The sequence below is a fragment of the Asparagus officinalis genome, chromosome 9 (assembly GCF_001876935.1).
Source record: "Asparagus officinalis chromosome 9, Aspof.V1, whole genome shotgun sequence".
Lineage (NCBI taxonomy): Eukaryota > Viridiplantae > Streptophyta > Magnoliopsida > Asparagales > Asparagaceae > Asparagus > Asparagus officinalis.
The window spans coordinates 22,960,124-22,966,647 of NC_033802.1; the positions used below are offsets into that span (position 1 = coordinate 22,960,124).

At 33.9% G+C, this 6,524-nt stretch overlaps 1 long non-coding RNA gene across 1 annotated transcript in view; it reads right to left on the bottom strand.

Moving 5' to 3' along the window:
- The window catches only part of LOC109824398, a 12,863-nt gene extending 11,480 nt beyond the window's left edge, over positions 1 to 1,383 (bottom strand). Inside the window, exon 1 of the long non-coding RNA XR_002242626.1 lies at positions 1,254 to 1,383. This is a non-coding gene — a long non-coding RNA (uncharacterized LOC109824398). The remainder of the gene's footprint in view (positions 1 to 1,253) is intronic.

Here is a 6,524-nt window from a genome sequence, read left to right on the forward strand (position 1 = left end):
ATTCAAAACAGATAATTATAAATTATAATTATTTTTAGATTTAATAATTAACATCTATAATAATCTCAATTTTCTAGATTGTTGGAAAATATCTATAAATCAATATTATAGCATAAAATAAAATCCAAATTAAATAAATAAGAGATAAGAAAAATCAGGCCTAACGGGAGTAGTCGTGTAATCACTCCCCTAGAAGATTGAGAACCCGCATATTGACCTGCCGCAAATGGTTCCCTCCCCCCCTAGCGGTAAAAGTCCCCGGAAAAGGCCGGCCTCCGTACTCGGGCGAGAGCACAGAGCTTTTGATCAGATGAAGAAGGTTGCCCAAAATAACACTATCGATAAAATAGTAGCACAAATTCACCGTTATAATTTTCTCTCTATTCTTTTTCTTTTCTTTCTTTATTTCTCACTATTCTCTTCTTTTCTTTGCTTATGTTTCGTGAGCAGGGAGAGAGAGATTAGAGAGAATCAGACAAGAGAAGTCACTTCTTAAGAGAGAGCTTAAGAGGGTATTATAGGGAGATAGAGAGGAGATCGTGGGTTACTGGATTTGGTTAGAGGGAGAGAGATTAGTGGAGAAATAGTCAAAGCTCTTTTAGAGAAATATGGGGTTAGTTGGAGAATTAATAGGTGATAGTTAGGAGACAATATTGACTTTTTCCAAAAATATCTAACAAGTAGGAGTCCTCACCGTTATTACCTAGACTAATTGTTCAAAGAGTCTCAATAGAACATATAGAAATTGTTTATGTTTTTTTGGTGATAGTATTCATCTTCTATTTCTCCATTGCTTGTGTTAGAAAAGAACAAATGACTATCATCTTATTAGAAGAGCAACAGTTATCTATTGTATGGGTTAGTAAAAAAAACAATGGCTATCTCTTTATTAGAAAATAGTAAAAAAAATCAAATAAAGTGAGACAAAATAAAATTGGAATGAGATAAAGTGAGACAAAATTTTGTGAAAAAAATCAAAATTTTGTGAAAAATTAGCTCTAATATTGGTTGTTATTTCTTATTTTGAGATCCAAATAAAGTGAGACAAAATAAAATTGGAATGAGATAAAGGGAAATACAAGGTAATTAAAGAAATGATAGCAAAATAAAATTAAATTTTGCGAAACCACAAAAAACCCCTAATATTTGGAAACCATGCAGACATTCGCCCTTGAGCAATTGGTGATAACAAAAACCCTAAACATTATAAAAATTTGGCAAAAATAAAAAACCAAAGTAAGTTACAATTGTACCTCATTAAAGATTTTGAATAAGATTTTGTATATTTGAACTCGAGCAATTGAAGATCTGAACGCCACTATGAGGAACGATGCAAGCGAGAGAAACACTCCTTTCTTTTGATGAGAACTGCTCCTAGAGAAGTAAAAGAATGAGGGTATTTTTGTCTTTTGATTGGAATAAGGAAAGCTCCTTATAGTAGATGAAAAAATAAGTTAGGGAATCTCAACTTATTTTGTCTCTACGCACATGTAACAAATAAGTAATATAAGTAATACTTACCAAACATCACATTGGCACCTAATAAGTAAAAATAAGTAAGTTGCCAAACATGCTCTTAGAACAGTTTGGGGATTCAAGTGCCCCTTTTATGGATCAAATTAATTATTTTTTATTTAGATATGTATACTCTAATTATTATATATGGTTCATATGTCTTGAAAAATATCCAAGTAGATGTTAGAATTTCTAGAGATTTAGATCAAAAATTCTTTTCAGAAAGGTTTATGATTAGTTTATATTGAGAAATCTTCATCTGACGTGATCCTAGTTTTTAGGAAAAAAATGTGTCTAGGTGTAGGCTGTCTAAAAATCATAACAGATAGCCAATCCCCATCAAACACCGAAGATGGAAGTTACAATCTGACAACTTCTAGAAGGTTATAATTTAAAGACTTTCACATAGATCGATGAAGGTTACAATCTGACGACCTTCGTAACAACTGATGAAAGCTCTAATCAACAGCCTTCACAATCAATATCGGGAGTTACAATCTGACGACTCTCATATTTTTGAGGAGCCAAGATGAAGATTACTGAACAATGGTCTTTGCAACGCTCTACAGAAGAAGCTATAAGTCATTAGCTCCTTCTAAAACGCGGAATTCACCCTCGCGTTTCAATTCTTGAAACGCAGGCGACCCCCGCGTTTCCATGTTTCAACAAGCAAAACGCAAGAGACCCCCGCGTTTTCAACCTTCAGCAAATGAAACGCAGGCGACCCCGTGTTTCCAAACTTCAGACTCCAAAACGCGGGCGGCCCTCGCATTTTTCAACACCCAGCGGGTACTCAACTCCGCGTCTCCAATCCTAAGACACGGAGTTAGGGTCCTGAACGCCAACTTGGGCATTGTTTGACTCATTCAATAGGAACTGAATGGTTCCAAAACCATTTCCTATGTTTTGGGCGCGGTTACACCCCACTTAGGAGTGATTTAAGGGGTGGTTACACCTCTTAATCTCCTATAAATAGGAAAAAACTTAACTGAGTTCGGTTGGATTTTTAGCTCTGGGATTGATCTTTCTTTTTAGGCAGCAAAGAAGAGATCTTCGGCTAGCTTTTTGGGGGAATTGCTGGAGCTTTGGAGATCAACAACAGGAGCTTTCTTCATCCTTGGCTTATAAACTGATTTTGGTTAAATCAACTCTTTCATAGAGTTTCAAACTCATCCAGAGTTCTAAAACTTACCACGCAAGTTCTCCACAACGTCAAATTATGAGGAGAAGACCACGTTCCAGTGAATCAAGATAGTCGGATCGTCAACGAAGAGCAAACTCGACGCGAGCATTTGAGGGAGGTACTACATCGCCACCGTGAAGAACCCAGAACTAAACAAAGGGGAGAATCGAGATCAATTCTCCTCTCTTTTGTAATCAGGAAATTCAATTATAATCGAGATCGAGAGAATACAAATCAAATTTCTTTTATTCTTTTCACTACAAATTTTCCACCAAACACTAGGCCACAATTTACGAATTAGCATGCGACCAAACCAATTTACTGAAGTCAAATGTGACAAAGCCCTCTTTTTCAACTTTTCTTCTTTTATCCTATTTTCCTTTCTTATCCCTAAAATAGCTTCATCTTCTTCCTCTTCTCCACCAACCTTCCTCATGTTAATTTTTTTTTTCCCATTTCATCTCCTCCATCTTCTCTCATTCATTCTACCTCCTTCTTTTCTCTCTATCTCTATCTGCCCACTTCTACCCTCCTCTCTCCTTTTCCCATCATCCTTTCTCCTCATATTTTGTCCATACCAACTTCAAAACTTTAACTCAACTCTCATCCATTTCAACTCTATTCTTCTCCCTCCTCCTCCCTCCTCTCTCCTCTTATTTCCTCTATCTCATCTTCGCACTCTTTATTCCTCCTGCATGTCTATCTAGTTTTCTTCTTCCTCCTCCTTTGTCCCATCTCCATCCACCTACCCTCTCTTTCCTTTTCCATTGTTTCACAATCACCACTGTGTCACTAAAAGGTCATTATATTTTCTTAGATGGGCCATCTTCTATAGTTATGTCAAAGATAAAACTCAACAATTAAACTTAATGCCTAACTATCAAATTAGACACCTAATAGTTATATTAAAAACCTAACAGTTAAACTTAATATTAAAGCTGTAATTATTAATTAGACATCACATGTTAACTTTAAGGTACAAACCTATTAACTTTAAAACATTAGTGTTATGTTTAACCATATACTTTAGTGTTAAATTTAACCATTAAATGTTAGGTGTTAACTATTAGGATGTAGGGCGTACAATATCTCTTGCTTGAGTAATAAAAAAAAATCTCATTTGGCACTAATAAATATTTGAGATGATATAATATATGTGAACATGGGTATAAGACATGTATGATGTAAAATAATGTGAAAAGTAGCTCAATAATTGATTTTAGACACCAAACCAGTGATGGTCAGCAAGAACACATAGATGATTGATGATATCATTGATGGCTATAGAAACTAATTGATGAAATTCTCGAGACAGGACTTCAAATCATCGATGATTTATAGGCATCCATGATGGTACCTTGACACCATTGATGATCGACATGAACCCGTCAATGATAAAGTCAGATGATTACAAATTTAAGGTTTTAATCTTAGCCGTTCATTATTCCTTTGATCTCCAAAATCTATAAAGTTTAGCATATCCCTTTCCTAACCTATTCGAGACTATATATTATTGAAAGATATAGAAAGAAGAGAGAGTTCTATGGTTTTGATTTGAGAAGAGATTACATTAAAAATTTTGACCCCTAGAGACTCGATAAACTCTTTCTCATCGTGCACAACATCTCTTGATCATTTCAGTAAGGAGAGTTGCCCTTGGATTCATCATCTATACTGTTCTTCATTATGTTACTCTTAGATTCATCAGAAGACAGTTTGTTTATCAAAAGGGTAGTAAGTTTTTGTCATATTTATTGTTCTTCATTGTGAATGTTTGGATTTATTTTAAACTTGTTTTTATAGCTTCCTCAAGCTGTTGTCAACTAATGGTTGCAATTAGCTCGATCTAGGTCTTTACTCGTTGTGTAAAGTTAGGTTAAATGACTGATTTTGAATAGATTTCGGGGTACGGTTTTTGTAAGCCTGCTGAATGAGGTTGTGATTCAAGAGAACTCTTGGCATAATGATGAAGCTCTTTCATAAGAAAGAAGAGTAGACGTAGGATTGTTGTCCAAACTACTATAAAATCCTGTATGCCCTTGGTTGGTTTTTATTTATTGTTAGTTATCCATTATTAGGATTCATAACCTAGGTAAAGATGTCTAGTTTGAGCTCCGCAATGGCTTTTCCTGAGGGACATGCAGCTAATCGACCCCTGCTTTTTGATGGGACAAACTATACCTATTAGAAAGAGCGTATGAGAGTCTTTTTAGTGTTCGCGGATTATGATGTTTTGATTAATGTAGAGAATGGATATAATAGAAGAGGTCACTATTATTATTTCTAGAGATAAGTGGATTGCTCAGGACAAAAAGATTTATGCTTTAAATACAAAAGCTATGAATGCTCTTTATTATTATTTTATTCATAAATAATTTAACATGGGTCAAATTATTCTAGTTCGCAGGAAATCTAAAAAAATTTAGAAGTTACACATGAGAGAATTTCACAGGTGAAAGAGGCAAAACATATAATGCTTGTCAGTAGGTATGAGAATTTCAATATGAAGGCCTCAGAGAGTATTCAAGATATGTTCATCTGACTCAAAGATATTGTGAGTACATTAAAGTATTTGCGAAATGAGTATGATATAGAAGCTTGTGAAAAATTCTTCGTTCTCTTTATAGGGATTGAGAAATTGTAACAGCTATCAAAGAACTATAAATTTTTTCTAAATTAACTCTTAAGAATCTTGTATCGAACCTTCTCATGTATGAAGTGTGACTAAAAGAGAGAGATAACTCAAAGAAGAAGTCGTTAGCCCTAAAAGTAAAAAAAAAGAAGAAATCTTGATCCACGAAGAAGAAAGAGTCACAAAATCAAGTTCTAAAGATGAAAATAATCAAGTAGGACTTATTGTAAAATGATCTAAATCTTTTCTCAGAATAAAGAATGGATAGAAATACCTACAAAATAGATGAAATCAGTATATAAATAAGTTAAATAAATATTCATTTAGTGAATCTGATATAGAACATTGTGACGTCCCTGGTTTCACACATGGCTGCAGTCCAAGGTGAATCCTGAGATGTTAAGCCTGTCATGCACCCACACTGTGCATAAACACGTTTCACCAATCACAGTAATATCCTCTAGTGCGATCAAATATAAGTGCAGGTACAAAATAAGCAAAGTAAGAAAATAAAAATAATAGACATGATATAGAAAGAGATATCTCATAAATAAAAATTATGTCTCAACTAAAATATATCTGATATCTAAAATAATAAAAATGTCTCAAGAAGAGTCAACAAATAATGAACTAAGGTAAACTGTCTTTACAATATGAGTACAAAACTCTAATGTCTGAATAGTGAAAATATGTCTATAGTGGAGTCTCATAAATGAAGCAAAGTAAGGAAATAAAAATAAGCAAAGTAAGGAAATAAAAATAATAGACATGATATAGAAAGAGATATCTCATAAATGAAAATTATGTCTCAACTGAAATATATCCCATATCTACAAAATAAGCAAAGTAAGGAAATAAAAATAATAGACATGATATAGAAAGAGATATCTCATAAATGAAAATTATGTCTCAACTGAAATATATCCGATATCTAAAATAATGAAAATGTCTCAAGAAGAGTCAACAAATAATAAACTAAGGTAAACTGCCTTTACAATATGAGTACAAAACTCTAATGTCTGAATAGTGAAAATAAGTCTATAGTGGAGTCTCTACTAATAAATCATGCGACGGCGACTATGCTAGAACTCGATCATCCTGCAGCTTTCTGGAACTCTGAGCTGCCTGAAAGGAAATTTAAAATAAAAAAGAGCGTCAGAACGTTACAGCAAGATAACCTTCATCCTCCCCCAG